This window comes from Acinonyx jubatus, chromosome A1 (assembly GCF_027475565.1).
Source record: "Acinonyx jubatus isolate Ajub_Pintada_27869175 chromosome A1, VMU_Ajub_asm_v1.0, whole genome shotgun sequence".
Classification (NCBI taxonomy): Eukaryota; Metazoa; Chordata; class Mammalia; order Carnivora; family Felidae; genus Acinonyx; species Acinonyx jubatus.
In genome coordinates this window covers 151,387,181-151,408,873 of record NC_069380.1, presented here as the reverse complement: position 1 = coordinate 151,408,873, position 21,693 = coordinate 151,387,181, and the positions used below count along the sequence as shown (strand labels likewise).

General features: G+C 41.0%; 1 protein-coding gene across 4 annotated transcripts in view; it reads right to left on the bottom strand.

The window, feature by feature from the left end:
• ADGRV1 (adhesion G protein-coupled receptor V1) overlaps positions 1–21,693 on the bottom strand; it is a 556,802-nt gene that overhangs the window by 27,661 nt on the left and 507,448 nt on the right. The gene's annotated exons all lie outside the window — the stretch shown is intronic.

Sequence of the window (21,693 nt, the reverse complement as noted above, 5' to 3'; positions counted from 1 at the left end):
AGCTTCTTCCAGGACACAGATTCTTCTGTGGACACCCCACTAGCCCATACTGGGTTGGGTAACCCAACATTATCACCGCAGCCTGTGCACCTGCTTCATGGCACTTGTTATGCTCTATCATAACGGCTAGCTTTCTAGTTGGTCTCCTACATCACACTATAGACTGTAAGCTTCCAAAAGCAAGACAGCGGGATTTATTTACTGAAATGAGCCCAGCTCAGTACCCTGCAAAGACCAAGTTCTTCATAAATATTTGTTGAGCAGATGAGTGAATATATGAAGTCTAAAAAAAACCCCTGTATTACCTGGTACCTAGAAAAGTAAGGGCAAGCAAAATCAGAATACCTTTAAGAACAGCTTCTACATCTTAAGGGCTTACTCTTAACTAAGAAATGAGTAAAATGGAATCATCTATGCCATTTCCTTACTACATCTCCCCAGAAATTCTGGAAGACTTGAATTGGGGTACTCTTAGGCAGCTGCCCCATGACTCATCCCACATAGGTAAGTGTATGAGGGTATGTAATAACAAATGTTTATAGGCTGTTAAGTTGGAGCAACCACCACCTATAGTGGGAGGAGATGAAAGGCATGTTATGGGAAAGACAATAAAAGCTGAACTCTGAGTGTGTGTTTAAAGCTTTGGGGGTATATATAAAAGCATGACACATTTAACTATTTTATTGGTTTGAAAAAAGTTTTAATGTAAGTATCTTAGGCAATAGCTATATCTAAAAAAAAAATCTGATAAAATTAGCAAAGTAAACCCCAAGCCCCAAATGTTGGTCTCCATTATGTAGTTTTGCAAATTTTTCATACAGATTGTGGTTTGTCCTTTTACTTTAAAATTTACCGCCTTTAGGGGTGCCTGGGTGGCTCAGTCGGTTAAGCGGCCAACTTCAGCTGAGGTCATGATCTGGTGGTCCGTGAGTTCAAGCCCCAAGTCGGGCTCTGTGCTGACAGCTCAGAGCCTGGAGCCTGTTTCAGATTCTGTGTCTCCCTCTCTCTGACCCTCCCCTGTTCATGCTCTGTCTCTCTCTGTCTCAAAAATAAATAAACGTTAAAAATTTTTTTTTAATTTACCACCTTTATAAAAGAATGCACATTTAAAAAAAAATCTTAAAAAAAAAAAAAAAAAAGTGGCGCCTGGGTGGCGCAGTCGGTTAAGCGTCCGACTTCAGCCAGGTCACGATCTCGCGGTCCGTGAGTTCGAGCCCCGCGTCAGGCTCTGGGCTGATGGCTCAGAGCCTGGAGCCTGTTTCCGATTCTGTGTCTCCCTCTCTCTCTGCCCCTCCCCCGTTCCATGCTCTGTCTCTCTCTGTCCCCCAAAAAATAAATAAACGTTGAAAAAAAAAATTAAAAAAAAAAAGAATAATGTAAAATGTGCATTCTTTTTAAAGATTTTTTTTTCAACGTTTATTTATTTTTTGGGGGACAGAGAGAGACAGAGCATGGAACGGGGGAGGGTCAGAGAGAGAGGGAGACACAGAATCGGAAACAGGCTCCAGGCTCTGAGCCATCAGCCCAGAGCCTGACGCGGGGCTCGAACTCACGGACCGCGAGATCGTGACCTGGCTGAAGTCGGACGCTTAACCGACTGCGCCACCCAGGCGCCCACATTATTCTTTTTTTAATGTTTATTTGAGTGAGAGAGAGCGACAGACAGACAGTGTGAATGGGGGAAAGGCAGAGAGAGAAGGAGACACAGAATGTGAAGCAGGCTCCAGGCTCTGAGCTGTCAGCACAGAGCCCAACGTCGGGCTCGAACTCCTGAGCCAGGAGATCATGACCTGAGCCAAGGTCGGATGCCTAACCGCTTAACGGACTGAGCCACCCAGGTGCCCCTTTACAACATTATTTTAACCAAGGTTGTAATTTTTATAAGAAAAATGTAGTATTTATAAGACAAAGAAACAAAATTGCATATTTGAAAAAAAAATCTTAAAATATAAGGAAACATTCTATATTTGTACGAGGAAATGTCTGTATGGTTAACGGTGAATTTGTGTATTCCCCCACATGGCAAAGGATGACGTGATCCTTTATATGATTTGTCAATAATTATAAAGTCTGGACACAGAAACAGCAGGCCATTTCTTTCAGGTATGTTCTAAAGGGTACAACAGTTTTCTCTACCCTTGCTTACATTTTTCCTAAAGAATTATGGACTGTTATCTCTGTAGTTTACATATCAATTTCCCTTTTCTACATTTTTATGCATATATGTGAAATTAATAGGATTGAAATATTGGTAGTTGGATCTTCTTCATTTTATTAAATCTTTAATATACAAAGTTGAAGTCGGTGGTATACTGAGCATTTGGGTTTCTTAATGGTTACTACATTTTAGGAAAGGGGCAGCCTCTCGGTGCTACAAGCTGATTGACTGCCTGTGATATTGTGATTTATAATAAATATAGATTTGGTCTTCCATCTAGTTTCTGACACAAATCTCCGAAAGCCCTTGGCATTTCCTCTAGTGAGGAGAGCAATAAAGGTGTCTTTTGTTGTGTTCATGAGGCGACTTTTAGAAAGTACCTAAGGATAGGGACCAGCTGCCAGTGGAGCCAACCCTGTGATTAGACATTTGGAACTTTGAGTCCTACCTCTGACTTCTAGGGAGAGGAGAGGGGCTGGAAGTTGATTTAATCTCTGGCAGACAGTGATTTAATCAGTCATGCCCATGTAATGAAGCTTCCATAGAAACTCAAAAGGATTAGGTTTAGAGAGTTTCCAGGTTGGGAACACATGGAGATTTGGGGAGAATGGAGAGCCTGGGGAGAGCATGGAGGCTCTGTGCCCTTACCCCTGCCTTGCCCAGTGCATGCCTTCTGTCTGGCTGTTCCTGTTATATCCTTTTATAATAAACCAGTCATCTAGTAAGTAAAATGTTTCTCTGAGTTCTGTGAGCTGCTCTAGCAGATTAACTGAACCCAGGACAGGGTCTTTTTTTTTTTTTTAAAGTAGGCTTCACCCCCAGGGTGGAGCCCAGTACAGAACCCAATGTGGGGCTTGAACTCACAGCCCTAAGATTAGGTCCTGAGCTGGGATCAAGAGTTGGATGCTCAACTGACTGAGCCACCCAGATGTCCCCCGAGGAGGGGGTCTTGGGGACCTCTGATTTATAGCCAGTCACTCATGAGTACAGGTAACAACCTGGGCTTATGACCACTATCGGAACTGGGGTGGTGGGGAGCAGTCCTGTAGGACTGAAACTTTAGCTTGTAGAATCTAATGTTATCTCCAGCAGATAGTGCTAGAATTGAGTTCAGTGGCAGGGCACCCAGCTGGTGTCCTGAGAATTGCTTGTTGGTGATATGGGGAACCTCCATCCCCACACACAAACATTGGAATCTGGACTCAGAACACCATTACCTGCCAAAGTGACAAAAAGTACGTATCCTTTTTTTTTAAAAAAATTTTTTTAAACATTTATTTATTTTTGAGACAGAGACAGAGCATGAGCAGGGGAGGGGCAGAGAGAGAGGGAGACACAGAATTTGAAACAGGACCAGGCTCTGAGCTGTCAGCACAGAGCCTGACGCAGGGCTCGAACTCACAGACTGTGAGATCATGACCCAAGTCGAAGTCGGACGCTTAACTGACTGAGCCACCCAGACCCCAAAAAGTAGGTATCCTTAATAAGTTGTATGATGGGCTTGACCTCTGTACAAAAACCTGATAAAATAAGTACTTTTTTCCCCAAAATGTTTATTTATTTTTGAGAGAGAGAGAGTATGTGTGTGCACTTGCGCACAAGCTAGAGAGGGGCAGAGAGAGAGAGAAGGAGACACAGAATCCGAAGCAGGTTCCAGTCTCTGAGCTTTCAGAGCAGAGCTCAACATGGGGCTTGAACTCATGAATTATAGATCATGACCTGGGCCGAAGTCAGATGCTTAACCTACTGAGCCACCCAGGAACCCCCTAAAATAAGTACTGTATTAAAAACATACTCATTTTACGGTGCCTGGCCAGCTCCATTTGTAAAGCATGCAACTCTTGATCTTGGGGTCATTAGTTCAAGCCCCACATTGGGCGTAGAGTTTACTTAAAAATAAAAATAATAATAACAATAATATTACAAAACATTTATTATAGTAGTAAATCAGACAAAGTTCATGGGATTCCCAGAAATATAAGATGCAAAATACAAGAGTCCCATAAATAGAAGATGCAAAATGAGCACACAAAAAAGGAAAGGTATGGGCAGCTACAGTGTCTGACTCTTGATGTTGGCCCAGGTCATGATCTCATGATTGGTTGTGGGATTGAGCCTGGTGTGGAGCCTCCTTGAGAATCTCTCTCTCCCTCTGCCCCTCTCCCACTCGTGTGTATGTGCTCTCTCTCTCTCCCTTTCTCAAAAAAAAAAAAAAAAAAAAAAAAAAAAAGAAGGAAAGGTAATTTCTATCTCTTGCTCTTCTGAATGTGCCAGGCACATATTAGGGGCTTTGAAAACATTGTTGTCCAAACCTCTCAACAATCCTATGAAGTAGGTGTTATCGTTCTGTATCCCACGAGCCTTTCTTCAGAGAGGTTCAGTAACTTTCTCAAAGCTGTATAAGGTGGGTCATTTACACATACTGAAGTCACAAGAAAGGCATGGGACACCTGGGATGACCCCCTCTCCTTCCTCCTCCCCACCCTGCAATCTAGTCCACCGCAAGGGTAGGTAGTTTTGCCTCTGAAGTATCTCTTGAACCTTGGACTTCTCTACAAATCCACTGAGCGCTAGTCAGTCACCATGACCTCACACCTTCATCGAGGCAAGAATCTCTGTATCAGTTCGCCTCTGCTCTCTTCCCCCCTCTCCTGCGATAATTCTCTGTGACAGAAGCTGCCACTTCACCGCTTACAACCCTTTAATGTTTACTCCTCTTCTAAGATAAAGGCCCCAATCCTAAAATGTCTCATAGGCCTCTGCAAGACCTGGATGCTACCCACTTTTCCAAGCTCTTTGCCGCCACCCCGCTTGCATTTTCCACATCCAGCTACGCGAGCCTAATTTCAAGTCCGCCACCTCAAGGGCTTGGCATGTTCATTTTTCCAATCATTCCATGACTGTGTATTGCACAGGTAGGATGGCCAGGCAGGCTTCTAAGAGCTCCCTCACCTGTGGCTCTCTCTGCCTGGAGAACGACGCAGAATTTCCCTTGAGACTGGTACCACTTACTCAGCCTTCTGACCTCACTTCCTCAGGAATCCCCCCAATTCCATGCTTTTCTTCTGTTTATGCTTTCATAGCACCCAACACTGTTCTCTTGTAGAACTTATCATAGTTTTTAGCACTTTTGTGTGATTATTTTGTTAAAATCTGCCTCCCACAGGAGAAGTAGCCTCTGTGATATTTTATGTGCTCTGTTTGGGACTGATCCTGTTTTGTCCTCCATTGTACTCTTAGAACCTGATATAGTGACTGACTTATGAAATACTTTTGCATGAATAAGTGATAAGAAAGACCATCTGTTGAAATCTTTGCAGAAATAATCTAAAATATGATTTGTGAATATACTACCAATGAAGGTAATAACAAAACTCAAATTTATTGGAAACTCCAGAGAGACTTCTAATTAAAGACACATTGATTTACAATGTAATAGTTAAAATAAATGTAACAATTTGTTGTGTAAAGATAAAACATTCAGGAAACTAATGACAAATGATCACTTAGGTAGCCAGTGAGTGTCAAGAATCTGTCAGAGATTCTTTACCACTAACCACTGACCCAGATGTTTTATTTCTTGCTGTCTTCTTCCATTTTTAAATTTAGAAATTTACCAGTCCCCCACCCAAAGTAGAGATAAAGGTGCTTTATCAGATGACTTAAGCTTTTTTTTTTATTAAAAAAAATTTTTTTTTAACATTTATTTTTGAGACAGAGAGAGATAGAGCATGAACACGGGAGGGGCAGAGAGAGAGGGAGACACAGAATCTGAAACAGGCTCCAGGCTCTGAGCGGTCAGCACCAGAGCCCAACGCGGGGCTCGAAATCACGGACCATGAGATCATGACCTGAGCTGAAGTTGGCCGCTTAACCGACTGAGCCACCCAGGTTCCCCGCCTTAAGCTTCTTAAAAATATTCTTTTTGAGGATTTTTTTATCCTGTTTAATTTTATAGTCTCTAAAAAGATTCTTTTTAAAAATCTTTTTAAAAAAGATTTTATTTTTTAACGTAACATCTAGGGGTGCCTGGGTGGCTCAGTCGGTTAAGCGTCTGACTTTGGCTCAGGTCATGATCTAGCGGTTTATGGGTTCGAGCCCTGCGTCGGGCTCTGTGCTGGAACCTGCTTCGGATTCTGTGTCTCCCTCTCTCTCTGCCCCTCCCCTGTTCGTGCTCTGTCTCTCAAAAATAAATAAATGTTAAAAAATTAAAAAAAAAATTAAGTAATCTCTATACCCAATGTCGGGCTTGAACTTACAACCCTGATCAAGAATTAAATGCTCTACTGACTGAGCTGCCAGGTGCCCCTGGGTCATCTGCAGTTTCAACTTCTGACCACCCAACCCACTCCAAAATCAGGGAGGTAGCAGAGGTTGTGAAAAGTATATAGATCTCTATCTGGTAGTCTTGGACTCCAGTCTCAGCTCTGTCACTAAATACTTCTGGAAACCCAGGGTCCCAGTTTCTCACTTGCAAAATCAAGATGTGCTGGAGACTGGATTATATGAGTCTTTTTAGAATTAAAGTTTGATTTTTTAAATAGTTGCAGAATATAATATACACAGTTCATGTATTTTGTCTCCTCTTGGGCTTATCACAAAGAAGGTTAAATTTATGAATTTACTTTCTGTGGACAACTGGTCCATTTCCCCAGCCACACACAAATCTCATTGTAAATTAATACCTCATGAACACTTGAGTAGTGAATCAGCTTTCTGGAGCCTTGCCAAATTCAAGTTTTTTTGTTTGTTTTATTTTGTTTTGTTTTGTTTTGTTTTCAAGAACTTGTTTATTTAATTGCAATTACAAGAAATTCAAGTTCTTGAGGCTGTAAACTTAAGAATCCAACTTTGATCTACGGTGTCTACAAAGATAAAGGCAGCATCTAAAATACCCTTGAAAGAAAACCACCACCACCACATCCTATACAGCATTAAAATACTGGTGAATCCAGTCACGATACGTGATTACAGAATTCGTAGGAAAGGAAGAAGTGTACCTTCTTTCCAAATTGCTTTCTAAGTTAGTCTGGGTCATGGCTACATGACTGAGAATGGTAGTAGAGAAACAGATCTCTAATAGTGATTTTTGCTTTTCTTGCTACATAACAATTATATGTGGTAGAGAAGAAAGAGTGCCCCTAGTAAATGTCAACCATATTTGTTTATAAAAAAAGGAAATGAGTTTCAGAGTTAGTTCTACCCTATAAGTACAACAGCAAAACGTTCTACATATATCTGTCTAAATCATTTTGATCTTAAAACACCCACAACAGTCTGCATCAACTTCTTAGTCCAGAGAAAATTAAATATTTGAAATCCAGGCTCTTTCTATTTTAGGGTGATTACTGCTTTTTCTCATCTATACTATAGCTTTTGGGTTTAATTATAGGAGTCTTGTTTTATTTTTCCAACATTAAAGAATCTTTGCCTCCCTATTTTTATAATAATCCTCTAGGAACTTAAAGGGACATTTATTTCCCAGTGAATACTGTCCTTTCAGATTTGCCTTGGAATGAACAATGATGATGGTTCAAATCATAAGTACTGGGAACCAGGGATAGAACATTCTGGAATTAGTGTGGCCATTATCAGTTTACTGCAAATACAGCAGAATGGACCTTCACGTCTTTACTATTTTTTAATCAGTGTGTGTGTGGAGGGGGATATTAGTGGTAAAGGGTGATTTAAATTTAGGATACACCAATATAAGTCAACATATTGGAAAGGTACAATAAACCATTCATTGTTCTTAGCATTCATTCAAGTATTTATTCATTCATGGGTTCATTCATTCATTCAACATTTCTGAGAAGCGACATGGAGTTTGAAAAAGAAATAAAACATATACCACCTGTCTTCAAGTGGCTAGCGGGTCAGTGAGAGAAAAACAAAAGTAACAATATTATGGTATGTAAGTGTCATGCTAAGGAAAAAAAGAATTTGTGGGAGATTTGAAGAAATACGTCAAAAAACGCTTGGGGCCAAGCAGAGAAGACCCCTTGGCAAGGCTTGACTTCCCAGCAAGTTTTCCCAAGACATACAGGAAGCCAGGCAGCAGGCAGGAGGAAACAGTAGTACATCCAAGAAAGCTTTCAAGAAGACAAGACGTGTCCCTGCTGCAATAACCAACAGAGAAGAGCAGTGAAGCTTCTGATATCAGGCTGAATAAAATCTTCATGTAGCACTTTATTTTCAGTGTACAACTAAACGGAATCACAGATGTTTACTTAAATGGTCCATATGGTTCCCAATGAGGACATTACAAACCCAAAATGAATCCTGTTGGTTGTTCAAAATTATAATACTGAGAAGAGTGATTAGATTTTAAACTATATTGTAGAGTGTTGCCTGAGGGGGCATGAGGAATGTGAAGAACCGTAAAGCTAGTATACTTGTAATGAGTTCAAGAATCAGAGTGACTTCATTTTAAAAAGGGTTAACAAAGTTGTTGAGGTTGTGAATCAACAGCATGACAGTCTGTTGATTTTGAAAGCAACCCAGATTTGTATGAGGAAAACAGAGAGGACTTAAAGTGGTTCAGGCTAAGTCCTGGTGTCACCCATGAAGTTAGCTTCCTAATTTCTTATCCCAGATTATAGCTGTCAATAAGATCTTGCTTTTGCTGTGTCTACTGTGTGGTTACATGGACTATTTATCCAGCTGAAGAGATATTTTTCTATGACATGCACTCTTTGGTAGTTCCTTTAGTAATAACCCAAATCTCTGATAAGATAACTATTAGTTAACAAACATGAACTCTCAAATGCTTTATAGGCCTTGAGTAAATTCAAAGGATAATAACAGATAGCCCCAACTGGTGATAGCATTCCTTACTAGTGACGACTAGGTCATCTCTCACCTGAGGGAGTTTATTCCAAGAGTCAAAACACAGCACCCACAGGAAAGCACAAAGGTGTTCTTTGTGCAGGTTATGGGAAAGTCCGATGAGGTGATCCTGTGTACTACCTGGTTACTGTAATTCTGGAAACCAGTGACTATGACCTCCAAGATGGACACCTACTGTTCCGCAAGGCTGGATGCCTGCCTTTGGATGTCAGAAAATCAAAAACTTTATGAGTATGTCACTTGTTGGCATTCAAACGCCAGGCTTTTCTCCTGTTGCTTCCACACACCCTCCCTCCAGAAGTGGCCCATAAATGACAGAGCCAAGTCACAGAACAAATCCTGTTTCTAGTTCAATGCTGCAAACATAGATTAAGTCATATCTTGGAATTCCTCCATCAAGAAAACTTACAAGAAGCAAAGCAACTTTTCAAAGCATAGCAAAATAAACATTTACTCCATGACTTACTGAACTTGGCACGCGGAAAATATGCACTTCCAGTAAAGTTAGTGAGTTAACTAAGGCACCGACTTCACCTTCCTGGCTGCTTAAGGCCACAGACCGCTCTGGGAGGCTAATCTTACTTGTGTTCCTAATCCCACCACTAAATCTATTATTTGAGGCAACGCATGTAACCTTCAGCTACTCCAGCTGTTTGTCAATAGGACAATGCTGCTGGCTATCAGCACATTTACTGGGATAAATGCTTGATAATTAAACATGTTCTTTTAAGATAAACACTGTTTTGATGGTACACACTGGAAAACTATGAAGCATGTAAATAATTTGAAAATGTCAGTTTGGGATGAGGTGCTAAAAATTGTGAGTCATTTCAAGAGATTTTCCTAAATTGAGGAGATTTGTGGGAGGGGAATGCAGGCATTGGAAATTTCAAATAAGAGATTTAACTCAACAAGAATTTACTGAGGACATTGTGCCAGCCCTGTAATTAAGCTTTCCGGGCAGTACAAAAGAAACAGGAGAGTGGGTCTTCAGGGAAATGGTTGGGGAACAGCCCCAGGTGGCGGAGGGTGTTCCAAATGAGTGGAAATATAGGCTACAATGCGGGGGCCGGCATCAGAAGAGATTATGGTAAACTAGTGAGGCCCAGAAGTTTTCACCGAAGTGCTACATTTAAAGCTGGATCCTTAAGGAAGGTAAGATCTGGAAAAATTTTAAAAAGGGGAACAGAATTACACATGAATGTAATGGCATGGTCTAAGGCAAGAAGATGGGAATGCAATAAAATACCTCTGTATCGTGTATGACCATCATCACATATTTGTTCATTCCAGCCAATATGCCCTAGCAATAGTACTTTCCGTGCTTTGTTGATCTGGTTACCATGAAAAGCTCTAGCACAAAATGCATCTATTCAAAATAAATTTGGAGAATTATTTAAAGCCATGCAACTTTTCTCTGCCTCTCTTTCTTCCTTTTTTTTTTCTTTTAAATAGTAAAACTACCCTGTACTGAGCGTTTGCTTATGTGCCAAGCACTGGGGCTGAGCACTTTACGTGTGTTATTTCATTTACTGGGACTTAGGCATGGCACCATACCTAGAATTCAAGTTTATGCATGTCTGATTCCAGATCCTTACTTCTGTGCTGTCATTTACATAGACTAATGTTGCCTGATTCTCTCTGGGCAATCTTTTTGGGATTTTCAGTGCATTCTTATGGGTCAGATTATTCACCCTAGTAATTTTGCAAAGTGATGTTTCAGATTACAGCTTTCCCTGTATCTTCTAACTGCACTACAAGTCCTTTCAGAGAAGTATCATTTGGGCAAACTGCATTACATGACCTACTCAAAGTGAATGATATTTTCTTCTATTTATTTTTAAAAAAGTTTTTAACTTATTTATTTTGAGAGAGACAGAGAGAATGCAGGGGAGAGGCAGAGAGAGGGAGAGAGAGAGAATCCCAAGCAGGCTCTGTGCTTATAGTGGGCAGCCCAACGCAGGGCTGGTGGTGGGGCTCAATCTCATGAACCGTGAGATCACAACCCGAGCGGAAATCAAGAGTCAGAAGCTTAGCCGACTGAGCCACCCAGGCGTCTCAAGAGACCAGTGTTTACACATAATGTCAGCAGCAAGCACACAGTTTAAAGGATTATCTCAACACATCTAGGGAGCATCAGGTCCTCTATTTTTGCAAATTCAGGGGAGGTAGGACCTGAGAACTGAGAATACCTGAAAAGGGAAGCAGAGCGAAAAGTAGCGAGTGACTTCCCTTCGTGCACTCCGTTGCTTTTATTCTAGATAGTCTTGCTGAGCTGGACTCTGACGTCTGCACTGCCCCCTGACAAAGCTGCTGAAACCCCAAGTCTCGGGGGGACTGCCTCCTGCTCTCCCTCCTCCGTCTCTCCCAAACACAGACCGTACTGTTCTAGAGACTTTCAAACTTCACATGTGAAGTGATAGTGCGTTTAATATTAAATGATTAACATAGAGCTTTAGAAATTAATTATAAAAACACAGAGACTCATATTTAAGAGAGCATGATGGAAAACCTCAGAGTCACATATTTTCAGGCAATTTTCTGAACTAAACCAATCAATCTGAAGTTTTCTTTCTGTCTCTGTAATGAAAATGCTGAAGTCTGTCATGGACAGATTTTTTTATTTTACTTTTATTTTTTTGAATATTTATTTATCTTTGAGAGAGAGCATGCAAATGAGGGAGGGGCAGAGAGAGAGGGAGAGAGAATCTCAAGCAGGCTCCACGCTTAGCGACAAGCCTGACCGGAGCCCAACCTGAGCCGAAACCAAGAGTGGGACGCTTAACCAACGGAGCCACCCAGGCACCCCATGGACAGAGTTTTTTTTAAAGAAGACTACATTTTGCTGTGATTGTCGTGTCCTACTTGTCATCATTGCAGTCCTCCATTATGTGAACTTCGGGGGTCTGCACTAGGGCTGGGGTTTTTTCTGCAGGCGTGTTAAAGTCACCACTGCAACCCTCAATGCCCAGATTGAGTATTTTCATCCTAGCTTAAGCAGTTAAGTTTTAACTTCCTTTTGATGCAGCATTACTAGGTGGGCCTGAAGTGAAAATGCAACCTTACATAATGAACCTAATATTAACCACACTTAACTGTGAGAGAAAAACTAGACAGACATTTTTAAAAATTAATTTTGTGGTGCTTTTGATAGATGAGTTCAAAATATACCAGAAACTGAATGCAACAGGGAATTTTAGGATAAAAGGCAAAAAAATAGGGCAAAAAAAGCTAGTTGAATAGATATTCACTTGGTGAAACTAATAGTGTAATGGAAGTCCCTGGTGGCTACTCAGAAATAATAAAAACAAAGTCTATTCAGGAAAAAAAAAATTAATAAATATGTGAGTCAGACAAGGAAGTAAAAGCAATGAAAAATGGACTCTCAGGCCTTCCTTTGTTTCCTTCTAAATGTGCTTATCACTCGCCTCCTCAAAATGCTTCAGGACCAGCTATTTATGCAACCCACCTGCCTGCCTGTCCCTCTCCTGAACTTGGCATTTATCACCTTCTAATATGCTACATAATTTCCTTATGTTTATTTGTATTATCTATCTATTCCCCACTAAAATGCAAGTTTCTCAAGGACAAGCACTCTTGTCTGTTTTGGTAACTGATTTATCCAAAACACATAAAACAGTTCCTGGGCCAGAGTTAATTAATCAATCAATCAATCAGTCAATCAAAGTTAAGCATCTTCTGGTAGTAACTACAGCAAATTCATAGCTCAGAAATGGAGAAGTAATGACAAGTGAATTCAGCAAATGAGATTTATAAAACAGGAGTGGTAACATTGGGAAGAACAGTAATCACAAAAAAAATAACCACCATTTGTTGCGTGCTTGTTATGTACTACCACTCTTAAATGCTTTACGTCTAGTGTCTCATTCAACAACACTGAGACAGGATATTACTACCATTCTGACTTTGTGGATGAGGAAAGGGAGGTACAAGGATCATAAGTAACATAACACTAGTGAACTGGGAGTGGCTGGGCTAGGATTTTAACCCAAGAAGTGTGGTGAAGAGTTTGTACTTCCTAATCACATGCAAGCACAAATCATCCTGGAAAGTGGATTACTAAGGCAAATGGGTTTTATCACGTTTACCTGCTCTCCAGGAGAAAGAGAAATGGGAGTGAATCTGAAAGCCCCCCCTTTTTTAACTTCATTTTTTTTTTTATTGGGATGCCTGGCTGGCTCAGTGATTAAGTGTCTGACTCTTGATTTTGGCTCAGGTCATGATCTCACGGTTCATGGGTTTGGGCCCCACATCAGGCTCTGCACTGACAGGGCAGAGCCTACTTGGGATCCTCTCTCTCCCTGTCTCTCTCTCTGCCTCTCCCATGCTCTCTCTCAAAAAATTAATTAATTAATTAAAAAAATTATTATTGAAGTATAGTTGGCATGTAATGTTATATTAATTTCAGGTGTACAACCTAGTGATTCAACAATTCTATACAACATGCAATCAAAGGAAACCATCCAAAAAATAAAGAGGCCATCTACTGAATGGAAGTCTCTTTTAAAGTTATTTTTGAGAGACAAGGGAAAGAGGCAGAGAGAGAGGGAGACAGACGATCCAAACTGGGCTCTAACCTGACAGCAGTGAGCCCCATGCGGGGCTCAAACTCACAAACCGTGAGATCATGACCTGAGCCGAAGTCGGATGCTTAACTGTCTGAGCCACCCAGGTGCCCCAGGAGTCCCTTTCAAAAATGTCAATATTGGGGCGCCTGGGTGGCTCAGTCGGTTAAGCATCTGACTTTGGCTTAGGTCATGATCTCATGGTTTTGTGAGTTCAAGCCCCGTGTTGGGCTCTGTGTTGACAGCTCGGAGCCTGCTCGGGATTCTCTCTCTCTCTCTCTCTCTCTCTCTCTCTCTCTTTCTCTCTCTCTCTGCCCCTCCCCCACTCATGCTGTCTCTCTCAGGAAAAGTAAATAAACTTAAAAAAAAAAGTGCCAATATCATGGCAAGAAGCACACCTGAAACTGGCACTGTGGGACTGTCAGCAGGGGATTAATGGACAGTGAGCCAAGTTCAGCAAAAGAGCACAAATTGGGGTAGTGGGCAGGGGACATGAGAAGGAAAAAGACATGGGGAGCAGAGTGGGGAGCTACAAAAGATGAACTTTTATGTTAACTCTACTGGAATTAAAAAAGAGGAGCTTTGGCATATTCTATTTTGAACATGTCACCAGCATGTGTTCTGTCAGTGACAGCAAAACATTTCCTGACCTGCATGTTGCCAGACTACTCTCAGCCTTTGCAACAAGATTAGAAGATGCAATTTGAGTTAAATACTACCATTTAATTATTTTTACTCTTTTTTTCCCCAAAAAGGGGTATGAGGTAGTAGTGTATTGTAAACAGAGCAAATGGTCCTAATAAATAACAATGGTTATTTGGAAATAACCTAGAACAAAGGGTACTTTCTCCTTTTCTAACCGTGTGTGTGTGTGCAGTTGTTCATCACTGGTCATAAAAAGGAGATGACTTCTCTGAGAAGCAAGTCCCTGGTTACCATTAGTAAATGTCACTATGAAACATATTTACCAAAAGAATTTTATTTCCCCAACTATATTCTGTTCAAGAACATCAAAGGGCAGAAAGCATAAGGAAAAAATTATGACACCCCATCCATGCAACATAATATATATCCCACATATACGTATACACAGAGTAATTATAAATAACTTTTGCTGTTTAACTTGTTTGCCCCTTTTTGTTTTTCACTGAAAGGCCCAGAAAGAAGAGGAAAGTAACACAAAGTCATTAACTTTATTGCAATCTAGTCTTTCTTGTTTCAGAGCCACCAAAACATTTTTAGATTTAATTTTACTGGTAAATAAAACACTTCTAAAGTTCAATAACAAGTTAACAGTCCAAGTTTGGTTTTTTTCCCCTTTCTCCTTAAGCCATATTGACCTTTATAGAAGCAAAAGAACAACATTTGACATTTCGCGGAAAATAAAGACACATAATTTAGTAATTTTTAACCAATCACCACACGTTACAGCTTTAGAGTTGCTCAACTCTTTCCAGACACAAATGTCTCACAAGTATGCTTCATATTCTTTTAAAATCACAAGTAAATAAACAAAATTTTAATTAGATGAGCCTGTATCACATATTTGGCTGACGTCATGCTCTCCTCTCTGGGAAAAAAAAAATCCATTAAAAAAAGAAAGAAAGAAACACAAGACCCAGATGACACTGGGCACGAAAGACTTGCTTTTGTCTTAAATCTTGTGCTTCATTTCTTTCTTTCTTTTTAAAAAAAGTTTTTAAAAAATGTTTATTTATTTTTGAAAGAGAAACAGAGTGCAAGAGAAACAGAGTCGGGGAATGACAGAAAGAGAGGGAGACACAGAATCTAAAGCAGGCTCCAGGCTTTGAGCTGTCAGCATGGAGCCCAACATGGGGCTTGAACTCACAAACTGCAAGATCATGACTTGAGTGAAGTCAGATGCTTAACCAACTAAGCCACCCAGGCGCCCCTAGTGCTGCATTTCTGAACTCCAGCTTGATCAAGCCTGAACTGCAGGTCCTGACATGGTGGACAGACTTCTAGCCCAACTCTCACATAATGAGAAAGAAACACACCCATGAGCTTGGGGTCTGACATTTCTTTTGACTTGCCCCATGTTTTTATCTGTTTACGTAGCCTGTTCCTCCACTTGGAATAAAAATAGTCTGTTGCCATAGCTAAAGTATGGAAAGAGTCCAAATGTCCCTTGATGGATGAATGGATAAAGAAGATGTGATACACACACACACACACACACACACACACACATATTTATATTTATATATGCACAATGGAATATTACTCGGCAATCAAAACAAATGAAATCTTGCCATTTGCAACTATGTGGATGGAACCAGAAGGTATTATGTTAAGCAACATTAGTCAGAGAGAGAAAGTCATATGACTTCACTCATATGAGGAATGTAAGATACAAAACAGATGAACATAAGGGAAGGGAAGCAAAAATAACATAAAAGCAGGGAGGGGGACAAAACATAAGAGACTCAAATACGGAGAACAGAGGATTACTGGACAGTTGTGGGAGGGGGGATGAGCTAACTGGGGTAAGGGACATTAAGGAATCTACTCCTGAAATCATTGTTGCACTATATGCTAACTAACTTGGATGTAAATTTAAAAAATAAATAAATTATTAAAAAAATAAAATAAATAAAAGTGTACTTTCAGCCAACCAAAAAAAAGAAAAAAAAAAAGAAAAAAGAAAGTCTGTTGCCTCCATCCCAGCCATTGGCACTGCTCCTATTTTTGGTCAAGATGTCCAACAGCCTGGTGGATGGATGCACATGTTCAAGGAGCAAGTTCGGAAGGGACACAGAGCATTCCCATGGTCTCGTTCTTCAGCTCTTCTACTTCTGCTTTTGATGGCTTGTTCTTACAGATGAGGAGCAGGAATAAATGGCTCTGCACCCTCCTTTCTATGTTTCCTTTATCTCTTCAGTCTCCCACAGCATCTCATTCCCCTCAGCACGGATGTACCTCAGCTTACCAGGCACAGCTGAGGAGGCTTTCACTCAACTTATGCCCATCATGTGCCTTTTCCCCATTTATCGAGAATAACTGGATCTGTGTCTGCTCTGAGCCACAGATCTGAACAAGGTCTTTGCAGTCATCCAGAACAGGCTCAGAATGGCCAGCATCTCCTTTTTCCCCTCTTGGACCAGCCATGGACTGGAAGGTCACTTGAGGGGATGGATCATCCTGAGGCCACCCTGGAAGCTGGGGTTTGTTCCAGATTATGTTCAGAAAAGGGGTCCAAGAATTCTTAAAACAACTCTGATTTTTAAAAATGTTTGGTCTACAAAATTTGTCAAAGACAGAGCTGGAAAAGTCTCTTTTCCCTGATCCACGTGGACTACAAGGGAGGCTCCAGTTCATTATGATGAAGCCTTCAGTGCGTGCCTACTAGGTGAGCCAGAGGTCCAAAACGGGCAGCTCGAACACTGCCTGCCAACAGGTTTTGATTGGCCCGCACAGTATTTAAAGGTTGTCTTTAAATAGTTGCCAGTATTAACAAATTAGGAGCTCTCACATAAAAATCTGGTTTCTGGCTTCTCTAGAAAAATCAGAAGATCTGGCTGACGCTCGATCTGCTTCCTGTCTAGCAAATGCTTAAGTGAAGCCAAGTAGCTGCTGACCCATTAGACAAGGCACGCTGGCTCTTGACCACAGGCCCTGCCTGGTCTGCTTTCGGCCTTCTATAGACATGGCCTGTGCACCTTCTGGTGTAAGCATGCTAAGTACCTAAGGAGAAGCTGGTAGAGGTAGTATGTTCTTTTCGGCAGATGTTTGGCAGGGTTTGGCTCATGCTCTTCTCTCACCTTTTTCTATCCCCGTTCTCCTCTGATCTGAACTGTCCTTATGCTGCATAGACACTTCAGGAGGCCAAGCAAAGGCAAAATGCCACCGCTCTCTGATGTCCTTGTGTCTGGGACTTCAATTGTTGCTCTGGCTGGAAAAGGCTTGTTAGTGACGAAGATATATAACTCACATAAATTGAGCCAACTCTGTGTCAATAAAAAGATACAGTCATGCCAAGGCAGAGAGTTCAGAGGGCCAAAGAAGAAGTGAATGTGCATGATTTTCTTTTTTCTTTTTTTGCTTTATAGCTGTAGATGAGCTTATATGTACTTAAGTAGCATTACAATAATAAAACCAACACTGGGGATCTGTAAGAATTTTTCTCAGTCCTGCCTTACAGAATCTTCCTTGATTTGTACCACGTGCCTGACACTTGGTCTGCTCACTGGGGAGGCTTGTCCTTGACTCTGTTCTTGCCTAATGGCTGTTACTGGTGGATTTTCTTTCATTTCTTAATGCGGGCCCAAAATTGGGCTGCAAAGTTGATAAATAGAAGGGTGATGTCTGAAGTCAAGTAACACGAGCTCTAAAACACTTCTTTGTTTCAACCTGCAACTATGGAGATTACGCCCAGCCTCCGTATTTCAGGACGGTTGCCAGCTCTCTGCTTATAAAATAGCAGAGGCTAGCTCTTGGTGACCCGCAGCGGGAAAATCGCTGCGGGGCCAGGTGCTAACTTGGTAACACAGAGGCAAAAGACAACTCGGGGAGATTTTCAAAGCGTGTCAGGGCCTCCAGCGGCAAGGCGCCTGTGGACTGCCCAGCAGTGGTGCGGCTACATTTCAGTCTTTCTCACAGCTCTGAAAACACATGCCGCCAAGTCCTGGCTGACTTCACGGAGCCAGTTGCCCATCTAGGATTCCTCCCAGCACCTGCCATTATTAACTGCTACTAGGAATGTGCACTGCTTTCCGAAATGGCACAAAGCTGGATGTTTTATTTCTTTTCACTGGTTCTGAAGTGGGAAATTCACCGTGTCTCCTAAAACAAAACAACAAAAAGCCCCTGCTGAACACTATTAGGTGGATTTTGGGGGGTTTTGTTTGTTTTTTTCAGGGCAGAGCGGGGTCCTCGGGTGTGGAAGGCTTGCTCTCTCAGGGGATAAGCCATACACAGTAATCTTTAGGATTACTGACAGAGTCCCGAATCTGTGAGAATGACCAAGGCAGATAAAAAAGGAGAACAACGGGGTACAATAGAAAACAGATGTTGAAAGGGAAGGAAGGATGACCAGCCATTGCAGCTGATGAAACAGAGATGGTGATGGGAAGGGAAAGAAGAGAACTGCCAGCGATTTTAGAGGGATGCTAAGTTCAGGGGCTCTCTCCATGTACCTCCTCTAGACTTTAAGGATTAAATCAGCTTCCACTTCAGTGTCTAATGTGCAGCGTCCTAAGCCCCAAGTGCCCCTGATTCAACTCAGGAGGTTCTGCACGCGTTAAGAGAGGCTATGAGGTGAGACACATGGGAGATTTATGTCAGGGCCCCTGGTCTCACAAAGATTACACTCTGGACTACAATTTTATTTAGTGCATTTATATATTACTTATTTATGGCAAATGACTTTCATGCTGCTCTGGGCTCGCAATGTCAGCCACTGTCGGTGGGACGGGCAAGATCGCCCAGGATTAGGTCCTGTGTTTCAGCAAAAGAAACTCCCTGGTGGGTGGCTGTCTTTGAACTTGACTTTATGGATGGAATGCAAGAGGTCAGGTGTAAAATTTGCTGTGGTTAAGGTATTTACAAAACAATGATTTTTTTTTTTACTAAGCTTTTTTTTTTTTTAAGTTCTATAAATTGTTTTTAATAGATGCCATAATAATGTGGCACAAAGGCTTTGCTCCTGTCACCCCTTCCCAACCCTACGCTTACCCCAGGGCCTTTTCAGTGCTATTTCCTTTCATTCTTCCACAGAAACTTCATTTAAGCTAGTCAAAGATAACCATGCTCTCTTCCATCTTGTGCCTTTGCCCATCCTTTTATCTGAAGAACATGAAAAGACCTTCCTCTCCTCCAAACGCATCCAAATTTGGTATACTCTGTGGCCCCGCTCTACGACCCCATCTTTCACAAGGCCATCTCTGGCTTTTCAAGACCTTTCTATGCACTTCTCTATTATTATTACTAAGAATAATTGCAAATAACACTAGAAAACAACCATCACCACTACAATGAGAGTAGCTAATATTTTCTGAGCATTCTTTCAGCTCCACACATGTGGCCATGCTTCACATGTTACTCATTTCACTCAATCCTCCCAACAGTGCTACGTAGGTACTATTTTTAGCCACAATTTTCAGAAAGAGAGAAACTGTGCGGCACCTGGGTGGCTCTGTCGGTTAAGCGTCTGACTCTTGGTGTCAGCTCAGGTCATGATCTCACGGTTGGTTCGTGAGTTCAAGCCATGTGTCAGGCTCTGCGCTGACAGCGTGAAGCCTGCTTGGGATTCTCTCTCTCTCCCATGTTCTCTGCCCTTCTCACATGCTCTCTCTTTTTTCTCTCTCAAAATAAATAAATAAACTTAAAAACAAAAAAAGAAAGAGAGAAACTGAGACATTAGAGAAATTAAGTGAGCTTCCCAATGATATCCAGTGAGTGATAGGGAATTCTTGTATCATCAATTTAGCATGTAATTATGAAATAATCATTTGTGTCTCTTGCTATTTATTGCACAGTTATTCAAATATTTTAAATATACTGATGAGGAAAGTGGTTTTAGTAAAAAAGTAAAATTGGGGTTTCAAATATAAGAATGTGCTGTTTAGTTAATCCTGTGATTGATATTTCAGAGTTTTGGCAAACTCATGAGAGTTCTGCGATTGAGCAGAGAGAAGCTTAGAGTATAGCTACGAATGAAGAAAGAAGCATGGTATCCCAGAAGACCACAGGACATGACCTGGGACCAGGGGTTGTTTGCAGGTTTAGTTCCCAGACGAAGCCCTTTTCCTCTAGAGCTCACCTCACTCTCTCAGGCCTCCCTTTTCAATTCCGAACAAAAGAATAGCAGAAAAGAACACATGTACTTGCAAAATGAATGGCAAAAGCAATGTCTCTAAAACTTTTTGGCTTCTCAAATAGAGCATTATTCGTTTTTATAAAGTTTTGTAATAGAATCATCAAGTTCCAGAGTTAGGCAAGATACTGTCTGATTTCATTCATGTATAGATGAAGAAACTCCATCTGCATGGTTTGGTCAAAGTCACACAATTATTTAATGGCATTTCTGTTTTGTTTAATGGCATTCCTAAATCCTAGTTCAAAGCTTTGTTCATGGGTCATTATGATCCACAAATACAACTCATTTCAGAGGCAAATTCATACATGTTTGTTTATATTTGGGCTATAGATGGTCTTCTCCAAAGACAATTTTACCCCAAATGAAAGTAAATAGGAAAAGTAGAATTTATTTATTTATTTATTTATTTATTTATTTATTTGAGAGAGAGTGAATGAGCGAGGGGCACAGAGAGAGTGAGAAAGAATCCCATGACATGCAGAGAGAGTGAGAGAGGGCGAGAATGCAGAGCCTGGAGTGGGGCTTGAGCTTACCCGAGGGAGGGCTCCAACTCACCAAGTGAGGTCGTGACCTGAGCCAAAGTTGGACACTTAACCAACTGAGCTACCCAGGTACCCCAAAAGTAGAATTTTTTTTTTATATTTTACATATATACATTACTATTTTGCAGTTTTTCTTTTTTTTATTTTCTTTTTTTAATTTAAATCCAAATTAGTGAGCATATACTGCAACAATGATTTCAGGAGTAGATTCCTTAAGGCTCCTTACCAATTTAACCCATCCCCCCTCTGATAACCCCTCCAGTAATCCTCTGTTTGTTCTTCATATTTAAGAGTCTTTTCTGTTTTGTCCCCCTCCCTGTTTTTATATTATTTTTGCTTCCCTTATGTTCACCTGTTCCGTGTATTAAAGTTCTCATATGAGTGAAATCATATGATGTTTGTCCTTCTCTGACTAATTTCGCTTAGCATAATACCCTCTAGTTCCATCCATGTAGTTGCAAATGGCAAGATATCATTCTTTTTGATTGCCGAGTAATACTCCATTATATATATATATATATATATATATATATATATATATATATATACCACATCTTCTTTATCCATTCATCCATCGACGGACATTTGGGCTCTTTCCATACTTTGGCTATTGTTGCTAGTGCTGCTATAAACATGGGGGTGCATGTGTCCCTTTGAAACAGCATACCTGTATCCCTTGGGTACATACCTAGTAGTGCAATTGCTGGGTTGTAGGGTAGT